General features: G+C 37.6%; 1 long non-coding RNA gene across 1 annotated transcript; it reads right to left on the minus strand.

Annotated features, from left to right (window-relative positions):
- Nucleotides 1-21,841: 21,841 nt before the first annotated feature.
- LOC147784122 (uncharacterized) lies at nt 21,842-22,903 on the minus strand. The gene is made up of 2 exons (XR_015416744.1): nt 22,830-22,903; nt 21,842-22,035 (listed from the first exon to the last, which is right to left on the minus strand). It is a non-coding gene; the product is annotated as an uncharacterized LOC147784122 (long non-coding RNA).
- Between the last annotated feature and the right edge of the window lie 977 nt (nt 22,904-23,880).

A 23,880-nucleotide genomic window follows, 5' to 3' on the forward strand; every position in this document is an offset into this window, starting at 1 on the left:
ATAAATCCATTAATTGAGAAGATTAATATTTCACATGAGGATCATATGCGACACAATCTTAATCCTGAGTGAGTTATGAACTCCTGCCTATGAGGGCTTGTCTTTTAATTTACATGGGTAAGAATGGCTCTTTTAGCCAATTCATGCCTACCATTTTGGGGACTTGGCCAAATAAGGAGTTAGGAACATAATATCATGAGATGGAATTCACTCATTTCCATATAAGGAAAGCAGATGAGTTGTTCCCTTAAGTACTGATTTCGGGATTTGAACAATGGGGCCCCACCCTCTCATTGGCCCGGGAGGGACTTGGTTTATGATTGGATCATAAATAAATTTTTCATTAGAGATTTAGTGGTACTTAAAGTGAAAGATGTAATTACAGAGGTAAAACGGACTTTTGACCCAGCTATAATTATGAACAACTCGTGAAGGATCGACTTGCTTGTAATATTATATCAATAGACATAACTCGTCCTACAGTCATAAAATTGCAACTCTAAGTCTATACTAGAGTGACCTATAGTCAATGAATGAAAATTAATTAATTAAAAGTTTAATTAATTAATTTTATATCATTGGAGCTTATAATCTGTAGATCCATAAGGTCCCCTTGCTAGCTCATAGTAATGCACAAACATTCAATTTATTTGAAAGAAAATGGGAAGTGTTCAAATTAATATTTAATATATCATATTAAATAAATAGAGAAAATATATTTAAAACTTTTAAAAGGGTTCAAATTGAGTATTTCACCGTGTACCTTTCTTTTTGTTGGCTCAATCATAAAACTTCATGGTTAAACGTGTTTTACTTGTAGTGATTTTATGTTTGCTGACCTCTTAAAGAATGTTTTGAGAGGTACGTGAGCGAGGACAAAATATGTTTGAAGGATTCGTATTGGTCTGTGGAGATAGTTTTCACTCTTGAGTAACAATGAGTGGGTAACGTGACCATGCTGCAAGAGATAACGGGACCATCAATTACCAAATCCTAATTTGAATCCTGGATATGGGCATTATCGTATCAAACTTCCATACTAATTTTTAAGTTTCCGTACATTATTAAACAATTTTTAGATGGTTAAACCAAGCAAGATTATTATATTTAGGTCATTATTAAACAATTTTTAAAAAACAATGTTGAGATTGGAATAAGTAGAAAGGAAATAAGTAGTTCCATGTATAAATTGAACATGATTTTAAAATTGGGAACACCTTTATCATTTATTTATTTAAATATTAGAATTTCATGCATAGTCTTACAATAATGCTTCCAATCAGACAGCCGTTTAGTAGGAATCTCAAACTTATTTTCAGAAACATTTTTTAAATGCATTCCATCATCTCTTACCGACGAAAAGCACTCATAATCTTTACTTATGTGGGAGAGCTACGCTAGGGAGTCGTATTCTGGCTAAAACACTTCTAAAACATTATGATCGTGGTTGTTTTGCATGTATGTAACGGCCCAGATCCACCGCTAGCAGATATTGTCTTCTTTGGGCTTTTTCTTTCAGGCTTCGTCTCAAGGCTTTAAAATACGTCTACTAGGAAAAGATTTCCACACCCTTATAAAGGGTGTTGCGTTCTCCTCCCCAACCAATATGGGACTCTCACAATCCACCCCCCTTCGGTCCAGCGTCCTCGCTGGCACTCTTTCCTTTCTCCAATTGATGTGGGACCCTCACCAAATCCACCCCCTTAGGGGCCAGCGTTCTTACTGCCACACTGTCTCGTGTCTACCCCACTTTCGGGAACAGCCTCTTCATTGGCACATAGTCTGGTGCCTGGCTCTGATACCATTTGTAACAGTCCAGATCCATTGCTAGCAGATATAATTGTGAGAGTCCCACATTGGTTGGAGAGGAGAACGAAACACTTTTTATAAGGGTGTGGAAACTTTCTCCTAGCAAACGCGTTTTAAAGCCTTGAGGGAAAGTCCGAAACAGAAAGCCCAAAAAGAACAATATCTGCTAGGGGTGGATCTAGGCGATTATAATGTAACACCATAACAATGTTGTTCACCACAAATTCACTTTAAATCTCGAGGAACCAAACTCTCATATGTCATCTTTCGACTTGTAAGGAAGAAAAAAGCTTGGCCCATTTTGCATTTCATTGGTTACATGCACAGTCCAGTACTCAAATGGATCTGCAAAGCAAGTTTTTTTTGAACCATGATGAATGCCATTATAACCCATGCCCAGTCCAGTGCTCAAATGGATCTGCAAACAAATGGATCTGCAAAGAAAGTTATTTTTGAACCATGATGAATGCCATTATAACCCATGCACAGTCCAGTGCTCAAATGGATCTGCAAAGCAAGTTTTTTTGAACCATGGTGAATGCCATTATAACCCAATCTAAAACCTGTTAAATCAATCTCACGAATTTGTGAAAGAGATGTCGAGAGTGGAGAGACAAAAAAAACACTGAGTTTATTTTTCTTTTTTCTCTCTGACTTACAATAGAAATAGAAAGAAATAATGTATTTATAGATACGTTTCAAATTCAACACTTATTCCTTTTCGTTTCCAACTGACTTTTGAATTTAAAACCAACTAAAATTAACTAACAAATATAACCTTTAACGTTTATTCAATAAAATTCTCTCATAAACTTAAATGCTATATTCAACGAATCCACCTGCGCCATTTTCATTTTTTCGAGCTCAGTCGTGGCTTCTACAATTTTCTCTCCTTGTCCTCGAGCAACAAACTAAGATATCCTTTTCTGACGAAACTTCATTTGGAGCTTCTCGAAAACAGCCCATTTGAGACAGCAACTCCTTCTCCCGTTCTCAGCCACACTTGACTCAGTCAAAGATGTCACAGCTTCTTTTAGTTTACTCAATTTCCTTCGCAAGTCCACAACGACATTTTTCACTTCCACTGTTGCCTCCTCCATTTCGGCTTTATCACGAGTGATTATCTCAATCGTGTGTCGTAAACTCACTGCCTCCTGTTGGACTCGATTCAGAGTCACGTCAAGTGAGTCTCTTTGTTGAGTTAGCATCTCTACATCTTTCTCCTCCTTCACTAACTCTTCCACTAAACCGTCAATGTTTATTAATAAGTCATTCTCTTTCTCCACACCTTCTTCAATTTTCTTCACAAGTTCAGAAATTACCTTCCCATTCTCTTCCTTCTCCTGTTTAAGATAGAAAGAGTTCTCACTCAGCTCAATTTTCTCCTTCGAAAGGTGCTCATTCAACGATTTCAACGTCTACAACTGAGACTTCTCCACAGATTTAACATAAAAAGGTAGGCTGTTTGGGAAAATGACTAATTTCTGATCAAGGTAGGTAATATGGATAAAGCAATTCTGATAGTAGCAAGCTATTCAAATCAATCCAGATAAGTTAATTATGAAATAACAACAAAATAAAATAAGAAGTGAACAAACAAATAAGAGACACAAAGATATTTTGGGATAGAATTGCACACTGAAAAAAAAAAAAAAAAAGAATTCCAAAGAGAATGGTTGTGAAGATCTGAGAACGATCTAACTTTCATTTTTATAGAATTTGAAAAAATTTAGAAGTTATCTTCGGTTTTAAATGATGAAAAAAAATATTGAACACAACAATTTCAGATTTATATGCTTTAGGTAAAAATGAGAATTGAAATTTATCTGTCCTCAAATAAAGGTTCAAATGGTTTTTAATAGGACAATATAAACAAAGTGGAAAGATAATGAAGAACGGTGGAAATGGCAGCAAGAAAATAAATGGACAGATTTAAAAAAACGATAAATAATAGCGGAAATTAAAGATAAAATAAATTCTAGAGTCGGCCACAAAGATGCAACCTATGCTCTTATACCAAACTGATAAGGCAACCCTAATCCTCAGCCCAACAATCCAAGCTTTTGTTTGAGCAAGAACCCTTGAATCAAAGTAATTAACATTTCCTTATACGAAATTTGGATCAACCAAGAGATAAGGCTAGAATTTGATTACCTCTTACGATCAAAGATCTAGAAGTAAGTTTTGGAAACCTTGTTCTAAATTGAGTCACTCCACAATCGAACTTGATCAAGGCTTGATTGAATGGCTCGGGTGCAATTCTACCACAAGAATTGCTTGATACTTAGAAATGGCAAATATGATGCTCGGATTTCTAAGGGAAATGCTCAATTTGAGATCTTAATTACATTCATCCACGAATCTGAATTTTACATAACATATTGTTGATATTTATAGTCTCCCGACAAAAGACGTTTGTGGACGAGAATTATTCCCGATCTTCTTTAATCTCCACAAATGATATGAACGAAAAGACATCAATCATACAATATACTTCAATGAAGATGTGAAGAAAAGGTTATCAAAATTATCAAAACATGTTTCAATTCATGCCACATTGAAGAAGAATGAAGTTTGATTGTTATAAATTTTGGGTGGGTTACAATTTAGAGTAATTTAGAGTTATTGTATTTTAAGACTTTTTATTTACTTTAGGTTACATTTACATAATGGTTAATTATGGCCATTAAGCATGAATGTTACAACTCTTGGAATGCCTTTAATAGTTTCATTTTTTAGGCTACATAGAGCAATGTATGTTGTATTTGTAGGGAGACTTGTAAAATATAGTAAAATGAGCATTTGTGCTTTCTTTAGCCAATGGCTAAGTTTATTTGCAATTCTATGTAGTTTAGGTTGCATGTAGAATCATTCAAGCTCGACATGATCAATCTTGTTTGTGGAGTGATTCGAATCTCAATCAAGTGTTCTTGCATTGAGATATTTGATCAACAAGAATCATTCAAGCTCGACATGATCAATCTTGCTTGTGGAGTGATTCGAATCTCAATCAAGTGTTCTTGCATTGAGATATTTGATCAACAAGAATCATTGAAGCTCAACATGATCAATCTTGCTTCTGGAGTGATTCGAATCTCAATCAAGTGTTCTTGCATCGAGATACTTGATCAACAAGAATCATTCAAGCTAGACATGATCAATCTTGCTTGTGGTGTGATTTGAATCTCAAACAATGTTCTTGCCTTGAGATATTCGATCAACAAGGTAATCCGAATCTTATTCCTCTTGTATTGATTCCTTATCTTATCATTTGGTATCAGAGCTTCAGGCTCAAGATTGGATATATGTTTCCTTTGCATTTCTTTTCAATTTGTTTTTATCTTTATAGTTTTTAATCGACCCAAAATAAAAAAATCAAATCTGGGCTCTACTAAAATATTTGAGAGATGAGAATGAGAGCTTCATTTGTGTACATGAGTGTAAACAGAGTGGCCTAACATTCCTTGAGTGTATACACGTGAGAGAGTGTTGTGAGGTCCTTTGTATTTCCATAACTTATTTTTTGCAGCAAAGTTTCACAAATAGATTCGAGGACGAATCTTCTTGAAGAAGTGGAGAATGATATGAACCAAAAGACATCAATCATACAATATACTTAAATGAAGATGTGAAGTAAAGGTTATCAAAATTATCAAAAGATGTTTCAATTCATGCCACATTGAAAAAGAATGAAGTTTGATTGTTATAAATTTTGGGTGGGTTACAATTTAGAGTAATTTAAAGTTATTATATTTTAAGACTTTATTTACTTTAGGTTACATTTAGGTAATGGCTAATTATGACCATTAAGTATGAATGTTACAACTCTTGGAATGCCTTTAATAGTTTCATTTTTTAGGGTATATAGCCATGTATGTTGTATTTGTAGGGAGACTTGTAAAATATAGTAAAAGGAGCATTTGTGCTTTCTTTAGCCAATGACTAAGTTTATTTGCAATTCTATGTAGTTTTAGGTTGCATGTAGAATCATTCAAGCTCAACATGATCAATCTTGCTTGTGGAGTGATTCGAATCTCAATCAAGTGTTCTTGCATTGAGATATTTGATCAACAAGAATCATTTAAGCTAGACATGATCAATCTTGCTTGTGGAGTGATTCGAATCTCAAACAATGTTCTTGCCTTGAGATATTCGAACAACAAGGTACTCCGAATCTTATTCCCCTGCAGAGAAGACTGATTTATAGCCTTACCTAATATTGAGGAGTTGTTGCACATTGCAATTAAGATCGAGAGGCAAATCCAACGAAGGTCTCAACGGTATTCTTCTAAATTTTTTCCCAATAATACTTCTACATGGAAAAAGGATAGTAAGAACATTGATTATAAGCATAAAAATCAAGAGATTAATGAGAAGCCTCAAGCTAAATTTGAGAAAGGGGAGAGTTTTAGAACAGGGAAAGAAAAAGTAGAAAAGTCTAATGTTCGAAATAGAGATTTAAAGTGTTGGAGATGTCAAGGGGTAGGACACTATAGGAGAGATTGCCCAAATGCAAGAATTATGTCCAGCAAGGAGGGAGAAATTGCTACGGATGACGAGGCACATGACGACATAAATGAGGAAACCGATGAGAGTGAGGAGTTTAGTGAAGTAAACACCCACATTAAGGAGGACAGCCTAGACCAACGGGAGAAGTCTTGTTCAATCTGTACCTTGTAGTGCTGTCATTGATAGCGGTAGTTGCACCAATGTTGTGAGTAATTTAAAGGCACAACTACATCCACGACCCTCCAAGCTTTAATGGTTGAATGATCATGGGGAAGTACGGGTAACTTAACAAGCTCTTTTTTCTTTTACTATTGGAAAATATGTTGATGACTGATAAGAATCATGGTGTTCCAAACGTTACACAAGTGAAGCCTAATAGATTTTAAGTTTATTTCTTTAGCCACTCAAACATATCAACATTTGTTGAATTTATTTATTTATTTATTTTTTTTCATTTTGCAATGGTCAATTGGTCAAAATTGACTTCGTCATTTGTGGAGTTTAAAGGGGATCGGGATTGAATCCCGTCCACAAACGTCTTTTGTCGGGAGACTATAAATACCCACAATATGTTATGTAAAATTCAGATTCGTGGATGAATGTAATTCAGATCTCAAATTGAGATGTTTTCCTTAGAAATTCGAGCATCATATTTGCCATTTCTAAGTTTCAAGCAATTCTTATGGTAGAATTGCACCCGAGCCATTCAATCAAGCCTTGATCAAGTTAGATTGTGGAGTGACTCAATTTAGAACAAGGTTTCCAAATCTAGCTTCTAGATCTTCGATCGTAAGAGGTAATCTAATTCTAGCCTTATCTCTTGGTTGATCCAAATTTCGTATAAGGAGGTGTTAATTACTTTGATTCAAAGGTTCTTGCTTCAACAAAAGCTTGGATCGTTGGGCTGAGGATTAGGGTTGTCTTATATCAATTTGGTATCAGAGTATAGGTTTACATCTTTGTGGCCGACTCTAGAATTGATTTTATCTTTGATTTCTGCTCTTGTTTATCTTTTCTTTAAATTTCTCCATTTATTTTCTTGCTGTCATTTCCGCCATTATTCATCAACTTTTCACTTTGTTCTCATTTTCTTCCTAAAGATCACATTGAGATCTTGAAAAAAAAAAAAAGAATCTTATCATATTTGTTCTTACGATTGTGATTATAAACGATATTTATCATTTTTTTAGATCATTTGCATGTTTATTTGAAGATCAAATAAACTTCGATTCACATCTTTTTCTTCATCCATCTAAATCTAGAACCGTTGTGTTTGATATATTTTTTTTCTCATAATCTACGCTTGAAGATAACTTCTAAATTTCCCGAATTCTGTAAAAAGGAGAGTTAGATTGTTCTTAAAATCTTCACGTCCTTTCTTTTTGGATTTTTTTTCAATGTGTAATTATATCCAAAAATATCTTCGTGTCCCTTATTTTTTTTGTTCACGTCTTGTTTTATTTTGTTGTTATTTCATAATTAACTTATCTTGATTGCCTTGAATAGCTTGCTACTATCAGAATTGCTTTACCAATATATTAGCCTACTTTGATCATAATTTAGTCACTTTCCCAAACAGCCTACCTTTGTGTGTATAAACATGAGTGTCCCTGAGTGTAAAATCAGTGAGTTGAGTGTGTGAGGTCCTAAACATATTCCACTACTGTTTGTACAATCATGAACCAAGATGCAGGACATGGAGGGGAGATCAATGAAGCTAGGTGGAGAGAAGCACAGGTCGGAACAATTACTCGTTTGAATCAAGTTATTAGTACATTGACAGACCGGATGGAGCGAATTGAAATAGCCTTAGGTAATCTTCAAGGGAGGGAAGTACTCTTGAATGAAGGAGTTGAAAATGAAGAAGATGACAATGTCACCCTTTTAGCGGGACATAGTCCTAGGGGAGGGAGAGATGTCGGTCGTGGGAGAGGAAGAGTCAGAAGAAGGGGTAGAGAAATTTTAGCACAAAAAAGAATTGAGAGGGAGTACTAGTATGAGAGAGAAAAAGAAAAAGGAATCCGGGGAGTAAAGCTCAAAATTCCAACTTTCTATGAGAGAAAAATTGAGCATGTCTTCGATTGCAACAATTTTAGTGAAGAAAGAAAGTTGAAGCTTGCCGTGGCTGAATTTTGTGATTACGCCATTATATGGTGGACATCTTTGAAATCAGAGTGGAGGAGAAATTATGAAGAACCAATTGAAACGTGGGAGGAATTGAAGACATTAATGAGAAAAAGGTACATTTCTAAGCATTATTCTCGAGTACTCAAGCAAAAACTCTATACTTTACAACAGGGATCCAAAAGTGTTGAAGAATATTACAAAGAAATGGAGACCTTATGAGTAGAGCATGTATTGATGAAGATGAGGAAGATACAATGGCTAGATTTCTTGGTGGGTTAAACCGACAACTTGCTCATCAAGTGGATAGGCAAGCGTACTTTGATATGCAAGAATTGTTACACCTTGCTGTCAAAATCGAAGGGCAACTAGCTTGGGAGAAGGATAACTCCAAGAGGTATGGTATTTCAAAGTCTATTACTTTCAAAACTTGGAAAAAGAATGCAAATATTGAAAAAAACAAAGATGGAGGCAAGTATGATCTTGACAAAAAGAACAAAGCTGAGACCTCCAAGGGTAAAGAGAAAGCGGAGGAATATAAGGAGATTCGAAAAAGAAATAGAGACATCAAATGTTGGAAATGTCAAGGAATTGGTCATCTTAGTCGTGATTGTCCTAACAAGAGAGTCATGATTATCAAGAATGGACAAGTTGTCACAGATAGTGAGGAAAGTGACCATGATGAGCTAGTTGAAGAGGAAATCCAGGAGAATGAGGAGGAACTAGAAGATGGGAGTCATTTGGTACTTGTAACCAGAAGACTTCTTAAAACTCAAGTTACTGAGAATGATGTTGATGACCAAAGAGACAACCTATTTCACACAAGGTGTTTGGTCAAGGGAACTCCTTGTAGTCTTGTAATTGATAGTGGAAGCTGCACCAATGTCATAAGTACAATGCTGATCAAAAGGTTGCTAAATCCAACCCAACACCATCCTAAACCTTACAAGCTTCAATGGCTCAATGACAGTGGAACAATGAAGGTAACTTATCAAGCTTTAATATCTTTTACTTTAGGAAAATATAAAGATGAAGTTCTTTGTGATGTTTTACCAATGCATGCTGGAGATATATTGCTTAGTCGACCATGGCAATTTGCAGGAGGGTTATGTATGATGGCTATTTGAATCGGTATTCTTTTGTCAAAGATGGTAGAAAAACCACTCTTGTACCTTTGAGTTCTGCAAATGTATTTGCTGATCAATTAAAGTTGGAACAAAAAAAGAAAGAGTTTGAGGAAAAAGAGGTGAGTGAAAAAATAGAGAAAAGTCAACGAGAAAACCATAGTGAAGAAAATAATGAAATTGGAAAAAAAGGAAAGAATGTAAGTTGTTTGGCTAGAGTTGGAGAAGTTAGAAGGGCAATGTTCTCACAAAAAACCATCTTTGTACTTGTGTACAAGGAAGGATGTTTGGTCTCTAACAATAATAATTTGTCTTTGCCTAGTATGTTTCAATCTCTTTTACAAGAATTTGATGACGTATTTCAAGATGAAGTCCCTAAAGGACTACCTCCAATTAGAGGTATTGAACATAAAATAGACTTCATTCCAGGGGCAGTAATTCCTAATAGGCAAGCTTATAGAGCGAACCCAACTGAGAATAAAGAAATTCGAAGGCAAGTAGAGGAGCTTATGGAGAAGGGGTATATACAAGAGAGTTTGAGTCCATGTTCTGTACTAGTCTTATTGGTGCTGAAGAAAGATGGAACGTGGCGCATGTGCGTGGATTGTAGAGCCATCAACAAAATCACGGTGTGGCAACACTACTTATGACCTAGAGAATTTGTGATCTACTCTGATCATGAAAGCTTGAAGTATCTTAAGGGTCATAGCAAACTGAACTGTAGGCATGCAAAGTGGGTGGAGTTTATTGAAACATTTCCGTATGTCATCAAATATAAGAAAGGTAAGGATAATGTGGTAGCTGATGCATTATCTAGAAGGTACATTGAGCATATTAAAGAATTATATCGAGATGACCACGACTTTGGAATTATTTATGCATCTTGTCGTACAAAAATAGTTGTAGATGATTATTATTAAGTGTTTCATGAATTCTTATTTAAGAAAAGTAAGCTTTGTATTCCTAAATGCTCTATCAGAGATTTGCTTGTAAAAAAAGCACATGGTGGTGGCTTAATGGGACATTTTGGGATTAATAAAACTTATAATATGTTGCATGAACACTTGTTTTGGCCGAAATTGAAGCATGATGTTCATAAATTTTGTAGTCAATGCTTTAAATGCAAAGAAGCTAAATCTAGATCACAACCAAATGGATTGTACACTCCTTTGAATGTACCTAATGAACCTTGGACTAATATATCTATGGATTTTGTTCTTGGTTTACGGCACACTAAAAAGGGTAAAGATAGTATTTTTGTTGTGGTAGACAGATTTAGTAAGATGCCTCATTTTATTGCATGTAACAAGACGAACGATGCAAAACATGCTGCTGACTTATTTTTTAGGGAAGTAGTAAGATTACATGGAATCCCTAGAATAATTGTTAGTGATAGGGATGCTAAATTTCTAAGTCACTTTTGGAAAGTATTGTGGGGGTAAATTGGGTACCAAATTGTTGTTTTCAACTACATGTCATCCTCAGACGCATGGACAAACTGAGGTGGTTAATAGAACATTAGGAGCATTGCTTAGGGCTATTATTTCTAAGAATATTAAGTCTTGGGATGAATGTTTGTCATTTGTAGAGTTTGCATATAATAGAGCAATTCGTAGTACAACTCATTGTTCTCCTTTTGAAGTTGTTTATGGATTTAATCCACTTACGCCTCTTGATTTGCTTCCTATACATTCTAATATGTTTGTGAGTGACGCAGCCACAAGTAAGGCAGACTTGATCAAAACATTGCATAAGGAGGTGAAGGAGAGAATTGAGAACCAAAATTTCAAAGTTGCTTCAAGGATTAACAAAGGACAGAAGTAAAACATTTTTAAACCTGGTGACTGGGTTTGGATACATTTTCGCAAGGAGCGATTCCCATCTCAACGGAAGACAAAGTTACATCCAAGAGGGGATGGCCCTTATCAAGTCCTTGAAAGAATTAATAACAATGCATATAAAATTGACCTTCCCGAAGACTTTTCAGTACATTCTACTTTCAATGTTGCTGACTTGAGTCCTTTTGATGTAGGTGATGATTTTTCTGATTCGAGGACGAATCCTTTTGAAGAGGGGGAAGATGATAAGAATCATGGTGTTCCAAACGTTCCAACTGGACCTATTACACGATCCAAGGCGAAGAAGATTCAACAAACATTCATTCTTCATCTACAAAATTGGATCGGCTCGGTTCAACCATCATTTGTAGAATTAGAAGCTGATACGATTGACGAAGGACAATATTCTTTTGAACAGGGGGAAGATGATAAGAATCATGGTGTTCCAAACGTTCCAACTGGACCTATTACACGATCCAAGGCGAAGAAGATTCAACAAACATTCATTCTTCATCTACAAAATTGGATCGGCTCGGTTCAACCATCATTTGTAGAATTAGAAGCTGATACGATTGACGAAGGACAATATTCTTTTGAAGAGGGGGAAGATGATAAGAATCATGGTGTTCCAAACGTTCCAACTGGACCTATTACACGATCCACGGCGAGATTAAACAAACATTCATTCTTTATCTACAAAATTGGATCGGCTCGGTTGAAGTTGGAAAACATTAAAACAAGTGAAGCCTAATAGATTTTAAGTTTATTTCTTTAGCCACTCAAACATACCAACATTTGTTGAAAAATTTTATTGTTTTTTTTTTTTTTCATTTTGCAATGGTCAATTGGTCAAAATTGACTTCGTCATTTGTGGAGTTTAAAGGGGATCGGGATTGAATCCCGTCCACAAACGTCTTTTGTCGAGAGACTATAAATACCCACAATATGTTATGGAAAATTCAGATTCGTGGATGAATGTAATTCAGATCTCAAATTGAGATGTTCCCCTTAGAAATCAGAGCATCATATTTGCCATTTCTAAGTTTCAAGCAATTCTTATGGTAGAATTGCACCCGAGCCATTCAATCAAGCCTTGATCAAGTTAGATTGTGGAGTGATTCAATTTAGAACAAGGTTTCCAAATCTTGCTTCTAGATCTTCGATCGTAAGAGGTAATTTAATTCTAGCCTTATCTCTTGGTTGATCAAAATTTTGTATAAGGAGGTGTTAATTACTTTGATTCAAAGGTTCTTACTTCAACAAAAGCTTGGATCGTTGAGCTGAGGATTAGGGTTGCCTTATCAATGAAGTTTTATGTGATGTTGTATCCATGCATGTTGGAGATTTACTACTGGGGAGGCCTTGGCAATTTGATCGTCGGGTAATGTATGATTGGTATGCAAATCGATACTCTTTTACTCACAACTGTAGAAAAACTACTCTTATTCCATTGTCTCCAAAAGATGTATTTATTGGAAAAGAAAAGGCAAGAGGCTGATGCAAAAGCAGAGATTGAAAAAGAATCAAGTGAAAAAAAGAGCTTGAGTGAAAAGCAAGAGAGTATCACTCAGCCTAGCGAAAAAAAAGAAAGAAAAGCCAAATCAGTAAGCTTGTATGTTAGATCAAGTGAGGCTAGGAATGTTTTGCTCTCTAACAAGACTATTCTTGTACATATGTGCAAGGGGTCTTGTTACTTTACTAACATGCTTAACCCTTCTTTGCCTAGTGATTTTGTTGTGCTTTTGCAAGAGTTTGAAGTTTTATTTTCTGAGGAGATGCCTAGTAGTTTGCCACCACTTAGAGGGATTGAACACAAGATTGACTTCATTCCTAGCACACCCATTCCAAACTGACTAGCTTATAGGACTAATCCAAAGGAGGCTGAAGAGATACAAAGGCAAGTAACTGAACTCCTTGCTAAAGGGTATGTACGTGAAAGTTTGAGTTCTTGTTTTGTTCCAGTTATTCTTGTACCTAAGAAAGATGGCTCTTGGCGTATGTGTGTTGATTGTAGGGCTATAAACAAGATAACTATAAAGTATAGGCATCCAATTCCCAGATTAGATGATATGCTTGATGAATTGCATGGATGTAGTCTTTTTACTAAGATTGATTTCAAATCGGGTTATCATCAAATTCGCATGCATATTGAGGATGAAGTGGAAAACAACTTTTAAAACCAAGTATGGTCTTTATGAATGGTTGGTTATGCCTTTTGGATTAACTAATGCACCTAGTACATTCATGAGACTAATGAACTAGCCATTTTAATATGGAGGTTATGGGTATTTCTCATTTACTAACCCATTTAATTTGGGTTTTATGTATCACATAGGTTAAGGTTTGTAAAGGCTATATAAAGCCTTCTTTTCTTTGATTAGACATGACATTTTGGAATTAAGAATAAAATTTCTATTTTAGCTTTGTTGAGAGCTAAACTTTCTTTGCAAATTCTTGTGTTTACAACTTGCATGCTAGAGTCATTCAAGTGGTATTGATCAAACCTCTTGTGGAGTGATTCGAATCACGAGTTTAGAAACGAGTTTTCTTTACTCTTGATTTTGATCATCAAGGTAATTTGTTTCATACTTTCCCATGGGTTGATTTCCGTCGGAGCCAAGGGGAGCCGCATTGCAGACGTGCCACGTGGCACAACCAGAGGGCGACGTGTGTGCAGCGGTCTTAGGTTGAGGCGCGGGTTATCGGATCGCTCGCAGGTTTAGGGTTGTTCGCCGGTGACAGGCCGGCCCAGGCTGAAGAAAAAGTGCAGGTGGGCTGGGCTAGGCGTGCCGTGTTGAACTGGGCTTGGAGGTCTCAGGTCAAGGCTGTCGGGTTGGGCCGTAACTGGGCTTACGCGTTTTGGGCTGAAACAACTGGGCCGCGGGAACCGTCGTGTACTGGGCTGACCTAAGGTGATTGGGTTCGGTTCGGGTTGCGGGATCCGACCCTTGGGTTGCACTTCGTCTTCTTCACCCGGTTGCTTGCAGGTTTTTCCAGTGACTTTTCTCTCTCCTCGTTAACGTCCTTTCGACGTCCTTTTTCCCTCCTATTTCCTCTGTTCCCGAGTCTCTTCCTCCCCCTAACTCCATTTTGGGTATGGATTTGGTTTGTAAAGGCCTCACACTCCCGGATCTGGAGAAGTTCAGAAATCCGACGTTCTGTCTCCCTTGCCGACGGTGTTCAACGTATAGGATTCGTCTAAATCTACCCCTGATGTGTGTAAAAGGTTCTGGGATTACTTTTGTTGCGTAAAATGGAGGTTTTGATGTCGATTTCGTAGGGTTTGGCCTCGCCGGAGTTCCGTTGAATTTTCTCTGTCCTCTTCATTTTTCTCTATTTTTTTTTTGTTCTTTGCAGGTTGTTTTGGGGTGGCTGAAGGTCGGGGTCGAGTTCCGTGGCATCCCAGCCTTCGGTCGCCCTTTGTGGTTCGTGTGCAAACGAAAACTCCAACGTTCGCCGGAGTTTTCGGTTCTGCCGACGACTTTTTTTTTAACAAAACTGAAGTTGAGAATTTATTAGGTAAATCCATCAGAACACTTCGATCAGATTGCAGTAGAAAGTACATGGATATGAATTTCCGAGACTATTTGATAGAAAATGGAATAACATCCCAACTCTTAGCTCCCGAAACACCTCAACAAAATGGAGTTTCAGAGAGGAGAAACAGAACTTTGTTAGACATGGTTCGATCGATGATGAGTTATGCTCCACTACCAAATTCTTTTTGGGGATATGCAGTGGAGACTGCATTATACATATTGAATGTAGTTCCATCCAAAAGTGTCACTATGACACCTTTTGAATTGTGGAAGGGTCGTAAAGCTATTTTAGAACACTTCAGAATTTGGGGATGTCCAGCACATGTGTTGAATACAGATCCAAAGAAATTGGAACCTCGTTCTAAAGTATGCCTATTTGTAGGTTATCCTAAAGAGACTAGAGGTGGTTACTTCTACAGTCCGGAAGAAAATAAAGTATTTGTAACGACAAATGCTATTTTTTTAGAAGAAAATCATATGAGAAATCATAAACCTCGTAGTAAGATAGTGTTAAATGAATTAAATGAAGCTACTAATACATCAACAAGAGTTGTTGATAGTTCCATTCCTTCTGATAATCGGATACATCCATACCAAGAATTGGGAACGCCTCGTCGTAGTGGAAGGGTTAGAAAACAACCTAACCGTTACATAGGCTTGACTGAAGCTCAAGTTGTCATAACTGATGATAACATCGAGGATCCATTGTCTTTTAAACGAGCAATTGATAATGTTGACAAGGATGAATGGATCAAAGCCATGAACTTGTAGATCCTCCTGATGGGGTAAGACCTATAGGTTGTAGGTTGTAAATGGATTTACAAGAGAAAGCGAGGAGTAGATGGAAAGATACAGACCTTTAAAGCGAGACTTGTGGCAAAAGGATTCAACCAAAGAGAGGGACTGAACTAAGAGGACACTTTCTCTCCTGTTGCAATGTTAAAGTCTATTCGCATTCTCTTATCCATTGCCACATATTTTGGCTATGAGATATGGCAAATGGATGTGAAGACTGCTTTTCTAAATGGCAATCTTGAAGAGAAAATCTATATGAATCAACTAGAGGGGTTTATAAGCCAAGGTCAAGAGCAAAAGGTTTGCAAGCTTAAGAAATCCATTTATGGACTAAAACAAGCATCAAGATCCTGGAACATTAGATTTGACAGTACGGTTAAATCATATAGTTTTGAGCAAAATGTTGATGAACCTTGTGTATACAAGAAAATCAATAGAAAAGTAGTAGCTTTTCTTGTCTTATATGTAGATGATATTCTACTCATTGGAAATGATGTAAGCTATCTTACTGATATAAAAAGTTGGCTAGCTAATCAATTTCAGATGAAAGATTTAGGAGAAGCACAGTTTGTTCTAGGAATCCAAATTATAAGGGATCGTAAGAACAAAACACTAGCCTTGTCTCAAACATCCTATATTGACAAGATTCTTGTCAAGTATTCGATATAAAATTCGAAAAAGTGCAATCTACCTTTTAGGCATGAAATTATATTGTCAAAGGAACAATGTCCCAAGACATCTCAAGAAGTTGAGGATATGAGAAAGATTCCCTATGCCTCAGCTATAGGTAGTCTAATGTATGCAATGTTGTGTACAAGGCCTGATATATGTTATGCAATGTTGTGTACAAGACCTTATAGTAGATGGTTAAATCTGGTAAAGCTATATTTAGTAGACTAAACCATATATATATCCCGTCCAGTAAAGCTTTGGAAATGTACTATCTATTCTCTGCACTCTCTCTTGTTGTACATACCTAAAGTCATCAATAAAAATTCTTTTAGCCAGAGTTCTCCTTGCAATTTTCTCTATCATTTTCTTTGTGTTCATCTAGATCGAGTGTGTGAGTTGTTGTGCGATCCTAACAACTGGTATCAAAGCTAGGCGAAATTCACCACGATCTGTGAAGATGGTAAGTTCAAAGATTGGAATTGAGAAGTTCGATGGATCCGATTTCGGTTTCTGGAAGATGCAGATTGAAGATTATCTGTACCATAAAGATCTTCACGAACCTCTGTTGGGGGTGAAGCCGGATACCACGACCACGAAACAGTGGAAGCTCAAGGATCGACGAGCCTTAGGGATGATCCGGTTGACGCTATCCAGAAACGTTGCGTTTAACATCATCAAGGAGAAGACAATGTCAGATCTGATGAAGGCGCTGTCAAATATGTATGAAAAACCGTCGGCTATGAACAAGGTGTATTTAATGCGTAGATTGTTCAATCTATAGATGTCTGAAGATGGACGTGTTGCGGATCATATAAATGAATTCAATATGATCATAAGTCAACTGGGTTCGGTGAAAATTAATTTCGAAGATGAAATTAAAGCGTTGATTTTGATGTCATCCTTACCCGAGTCATGGGATACTGTTGTTGCCGCAATCAGTAGTTCCCGAGGATCTGATAAACTAAAATTTGATGAAATTCGAGATGTAGTTCTCAGCAAAAGTATTCGCAAACGGGAAACTGAAGATTCATCAGGCAATGCTCTCAGTGTTGATCGAAGGGGAAGAAGCAAATCAAAGAGCTCAAACAAACATGAGCGTTCAAAATCCAAGAATCGGGGAAAATCTCCAAACAAACCCAACGTAACGTGCTGAAGCTGTGGGGGAAAAGAACACTTTCGGACAGATTGTACAAAACTAAAAAAGAAGCAGAATCATAAATTTGAAGATGATGATGATTCTATATACACAACAGAAGATGTTGAGGACGTTTTAATCCTTAGTGTGGATAGCCCAGCTGAATCCTGGATTTTGGATTCAGGTGCATCGTTCCATTCGTCTCCAAGTAAGGAATTGTTTCGAAATTTCAAATCAGGAAATTTCGGAAAGGTGTATCTTGCCGACAACAAAACCTTGGAGATTGAAGGAAAGGGAGATGTCTCCATACAAACTCCAGCATGAAATCAATGAACATTACAAGATGTTAGATACATTCCTGGTCTCAAGAAGAACCTGATCTCTATTGGTCAGTTGGATAGCGCAGGCTATGCAGCAGAGTTTGGAAAGAGTTCCTGGAAGATTGTGAAGGGCGCCATGGTTGTTGCACGTGGCACAAAATTCAGAACCTTATACACTACTGCAGAGTGTATAAACATGACTGCTACTACTGAGAGTGCTTCCAATTCAAGTCTATGGCAATAGACTTGGACATATGAGCGTCAAAGAAATGAAGATATTGACTGCGAAAGGAGCTTTAGAAGGCTTAAAATCTGTTGATATGGGTCTTTGTGAGAGCTACGTTATGGGCAAACAGAAACGAGTTAGTTTCACAAAGGCTGCCAGAGAACCGAAGAAAGTGCGATTGGAAATGATCCATACAGACGTCTGGGGACCATCTCCAGTTTCATCACTTGGTGGATCAAGGTACGACGTCACCTTCATCGATAACTTCAGCAGGAAGGTATGGGTTTACTTTCTGAAACACAAGTCAGATGTGTTTACCACCTTCAAGAAGTGGAAAGCTGAAGTTGAAAATCAGACCGGCTTGAAGATCAAATGCCTGAGGTCTGAGAATGGAGGAGAGTACAACAAATCAGAGTTTATAACATTTTGTGCAGCTGAGGGAATTAGATTAATAAGAACAATTCCCGGTAAGGCAAGACAAAATGGTATTGCAGAAAGGATGAACAGAACATTGAATGAGCGAGCAAGAATTCTGGGCTGATGCTGTGAACACAGCAGCATATTTGATTAATAGATGGCCGTCAGTACCCCTGAAGTTCAAATTGCCCGAAGAAGTATGGACAGGAAAAGAACTCAAGTACTCTCACTTAAGAACCTTTGGTTGTACTGCGTATGTTCATGTTGATCCAGAGAAGAGAGATAAGCTTGATGCTAAGGCTGTGAAATGCTACTTCATAGGCTATGGCTCTGACATGTTCGGGTACAGGTTTTGGGATGAGAAAAATATGGAGATCCTAAGACACTGTGATGTGACCTTTGATGAAAATGTCATGTACAAGGACAGAGAGAAGATAAACTCTGAGACTACGAAGCAAGTGGGAGTTGAACTTGAGTGGCAAGAAAATTCACGCAGTGATGGTACAACAGAAGCTCAAGAAACTCCTGATCCTATTGCTGAAGAACCAGACGTGGAGCAAGTTGCACCTGAACAGGTGTTGAGAAGATCATCCAGAACTACCAGAACACCAGATAGATATTCAACCTCATTACATTATCTGTTGCTGACTGACGAAGGAGAACCAGAGTCCTTTGATGATGCCCTACAAGTGGAAGATTCAACCAAGTGGGAGCAAGCCATGGATGATGAGATGAGCTCACTTGAAAGAAATAATACGTGGGTGCTGACTGAGTTGCCTACAGGAAAGAGAGCTCTGTTGAACAAATGGGTGTTCAAAATCAAGGTTGAACCAGATGGCAAAAGGTGGTTTAAGGCTCGATTAGTAGTTAAAGGATATTCACAAAGAAAAGACATTGATTATGCTGAGATCTTTTCTCCAGTTGTGAAATTAACTACTATCCGAATTCTGCTGAGTATTGTTGCATCGGAGAATTTGCACCTTGAGCAAATGGATGTAAAAATGGCATTTTTACATGGAGATCTAGATGAGGAGATCTATATGCAACAACCCGAAGGATTTGCAGCTCCAGGCAAGGAGCACATGGTGTGTAAGCTCAATAAGAGCTTGTATGGACTGAAACAAGCACCGAGACAATGGTACAAGAAGTTTGACTTCTTCATGAGCAAGAGTGGTTTCCACAGAAGTGAAAAGGATCAGTGTTGCTACCTCAAGAAATACACTGATTCTTATGTGTTTCTACTCCTGTATGTGGATGATATACTAATTGCTGGATCAAGTATGAGGGAGATAAACCACCTGAAGGCAAGCTTGTCTTCAGTATTTGAGATGAAAGATTTAGGTGCAGCGAAGCAGATCCTTGGGATGAGAATTTCTCGAGATAGATCTGCTGGCACATTAAATCTATCCCAAGAGCAGTACATTGAGAAGGTGTTGTCCAAATTCAAGATGAATAACGCTAAACCCAGGACTACCCCCTTGGTAAATCATATTAAATTGTCGAAGGGGCAATCTCCCAAGACAGTTAAGGAACGTGAGCACATGGCATCAGTTCCGTACGCTTCTGCAGTTGGGAGTTTGATGTATGTTATGGTCTGCACTAAACCTAACATAACACATGCAGTGGGAGTTGTTAGCAAGTACATGGAAAATCCAGGGAAGGAACATTGGGAAGCTGTGAAGTGGCTTCTGAGATATCTGAGAGATACATCCACTACTACACTTTGTTATGGCAATGGCAAAGTAGTTCTGCAAGGTTTTGTGGATGCTGATCTGAGTGGAGATGTAGACTCCAGCAAGAGCACATCAGGGTATATCTACACTATAGATGGAACAGCAGTGAGTTGGATGTCCAAGCTTCAGAAATGCGTTGCTCTTTCATCTACTGAAGCTGAGTACGTGGCCATAGCTGAAGCTGGAAAGGAGATAATATGAATGACAGACTATCTAGAAGAATTAGGTCGGAAGCAGTGCAAGAAGATCCTTTATACAGATAGTCAGAGTGCCATATAGTTGGTGAAAAACCAAATCTATCATTCAAGGACAAAACACATTAGAAGACGGTACCATTTCACTCGCAGGTTAGTGGAAGAAGGCGATATGTGTTTGGAGAAGATAGAGGGTGCAAAGAATCCAGCAGACATGTTGACAAAATGTGTTGATGTTGAAAAATTAAGGTTATGCAAAGCCCTAATTGGTATGGTGTAGGATCAGTCTCCAAGTGGGAGAATTGTTGAGTTATGGAGTCTGCTCCCTGTATTTATAGCTTGGTCAACGGCTATATCCGATTAAGCTATATTTGGTAAAGCCATATATGGTAAAGCTATATCCGGTAAAGCTATATATGGTAAATAGCTATATATAGTAGATGGTTAAATCTGGTAAAGCTATATTTAGTAGACTGAACCATATATATATCCCGTCTAGTAAAGCTTTGGAAATTTACTTTCTATTCTCTGTACTCTCTCTTGTTGTACATACCTGAAGTCATCAATAAAAATCCTTTTAGCCAGAGTTCTCCTTGCAATTTTCTCTATCACTTTCTTTGTGTTCATCTAGATCGAGCGTGTGCGTTGTTGTGCGATCCTAACATTCCTTGTTAGACCAGTCTCTTGACCTTCATCATCAAAACTACTTTAAGGGTAACTCTAGCCTTTGAACTAAAAACTAGATCCAGATAGTGTTGAGAAAGAATACCACCTCCTTCTTGTAACAATCTATATTGGCATAGTTCTTAGCTAGCCAATCTATACCGAAATTCGTCATGCTAACAACGATCAGGTCTACGCTAAAGGTTCATCTTGCTACTATTACTTGTCCATCTTTTACTCTATCATTAAAAACTAAGTCTACCCGTGTTGGGGTGCTAACATTTAATACATGCAACAAGGGTTCTAGTTGGAACCCTGCTTGACTAAAAAATGACACAGATATGAAGGAACGTGTAAAGCTTGAATCAAATAACGTTAAAGCATAGTGTCCGAGGATGGATAGTGTACCTATCACCACTATGTCGTATTTCCCAACATCCCTGCTGGATGCATAATCTCTTTCTTGCGAATAGGTCTACATAGGTCTCTCGACTCCACTAGGGCCTCTTGGTGGGTCAACTGGGTTTTTCGTCCTCCTCGTATTTGGCAAGGTAGCCTTGATGACTACATCTGAAACAAGCCCTAGATTCAAGCCATACATCTACCCTAATGTTGTTTCCCACATTCAAGGCACAATGGTTCCTCACTCTCTTGGACCTTCTCTTATGTAACACCCCGCTCATCGTCAACGCGATTCACAGGAGTTACTACTAGCCTCAATAATAAACTCCGACAACCAATGATAAATTTCAAAAAAATATTTCCAAAAACATCAAGTAAAACATTTCAAACCAGTGCTATTTAAACTTAAAACAACCGAAGTAGATTCTTGACAGCGAAAGCATAAGTACACAAAACAGACACAGACATGGGTTCCCAAATAGTTCCTAGCCCGCTGGTCTCGCCCTCGTCCTCGGTTGGCCTGCATCAACTAAATCTGGAAAGAAAAGTTAAAAATAATTTTGATGAGTAATTAAATTACCCAGTAAGTAGCCAACTTTATCTTTCATGAATTCATAACTAATCTTTCCAGGTGTTTTTAAATTTTATTCGTCATTGACTCCTAGTTTCTCTTACTAGGGTCATCTGTTCATTAATGAGGTATCTCAGCTACCTCCAGCTTAACATAGCAAATGTTTTTAAGTTTTATTCGACATTGACTCCTAGTTTCTCTTACTAGGGTCATCTATTCATTAATGAGGTATCTCAGCTACCTCCAGCTAGGTTACTGACTCTCTCTCGATATGCTTATCTAGAATTTTCGGACTCGTATGTAAGACTCGCTCTCGGTCAAATACGGCCCGTCTACTAATTGCTCTGGCGGCCTGTTTATCTCATATACCAACGGTCAGGAGTACTCATGCTCCCTGACTTAGCACACAGCGCGTTGGCCAGGAACTCCGCGGGAATTAGTAGACTATCATACTCATATAAATAAGCCATAGCTCAACAACCAATAAGCATATCTTAGAGTCATAACCTTTCTATTAACATGCATAACATACTCACAGTTACTGCATGTTTTCATACATGTATCATGTTCAACACATAGAACATTCTGACAATCATTTATATCATGCTTACATCACAGGCAAGCAGTCACAATATACAATAAACACTCAATATCATCAAAGCTTATCATAACATATTAAGTTCTTAATCAGGTAAACAACATACTCACATGTTGTAAAACAAGTTAAGAACTAGTTCAAAGGTCGATAAGCTACTTACCTGGTTTCGAATCCCTTTCTCTCTTGATTGTACATTTAATAGGGTATTTCAACACAATTCCTTTCGATTAGACCTATATTTCACCATTTTCAAGGTAAGTATAGGTCAATCTAGGTAGAACAGGTCAAAACAAATCGAACGGGACAAATCCGGAACCCAAAATGATGCTTCACGCGCCCTCACGCGCCCTCACATCCTCGATGTGTCTGTCCCACGCGCCAGGAGCACGCCCAGTCGCACACCCAGTCGCGGCCCCTCACGCGCCTGCGTGTAGTGCACGCGCTCCTTCTTCTTCCTTGCGTTTTCTGAAATTTTCCCATCTTTTCTGTTAATACCTACTATATCCCGAAGCCATATCCTCCTTCAACGATTCGAATTTCATCCTGATTCCTTCTACAAATTTATAGATCTCCTTATTACGATTCTAACAAGCCCTATTTCATAACTCATTATACAATACAAACCAAGATATCGAGATTTAAAGGTTCGGTGATATGGGTTTTTCGTTACCTTCGAATCACCGTCCGATTCAGCTCGTGGCCGTATCCCCTTCCTCAAATGATTCCTCAGCAATAACCCCTCTTCCTTTACCCTCGATTGATGTCCAATTTTAAGCAACCAAAACTCGAATTCTCAAAAATTTCCTCCTCTGTTTTCTGGGTTTTTCGCTAATCACTCTTCTTCGTTTTTCTTCCTTTTTAAAACCTAATCAAGGCCCTAATACGCTTCCATACCCTCTAACAATCCACTCATCCATCCCACACCTCCATCTTCCTCTCTTTTCTTTCTTTTCCCTTCAATCCACCTGTCCATTCTTCCGTTCTCCATGGCAGCAGCTTCAAGCTGCTGCTGTCTTTTTCTTTTTTTTTTTTTTTTTTTTTTTTTTTTTAATTAATTAATTTATTTTTTTTTTATTTAATTTATTTATTTATTATTTTCGGGTTATTACATCTTAGTCTCTAAGATGTCTATTAGCATATTGGGAAGGGTGTCTGTTCGTATATTGAGGTTTACGTGTTGATGGTTGTCGATGTGAGTCCGTCTGATCATA

This window comes from Cucurbita pepo, unplaced genomic scaffold (genome assembly GCF_057944985.1).
Source record: "Cucurbita pepo subsp. pepo isolate OVF unplaced genomic scaffold, ASM5794498v1 scafford_42, whole genome shotgun sequence".
In the NCBI taxonomy this organism is placed as follows: domain Eukaryota; kingdom Viridiplantae; phylum Streptophyta; class Magnoliopsida; order Cucurbitales; family Cucurbitaceae; genus Cucurbita; species Cucurbita pepo.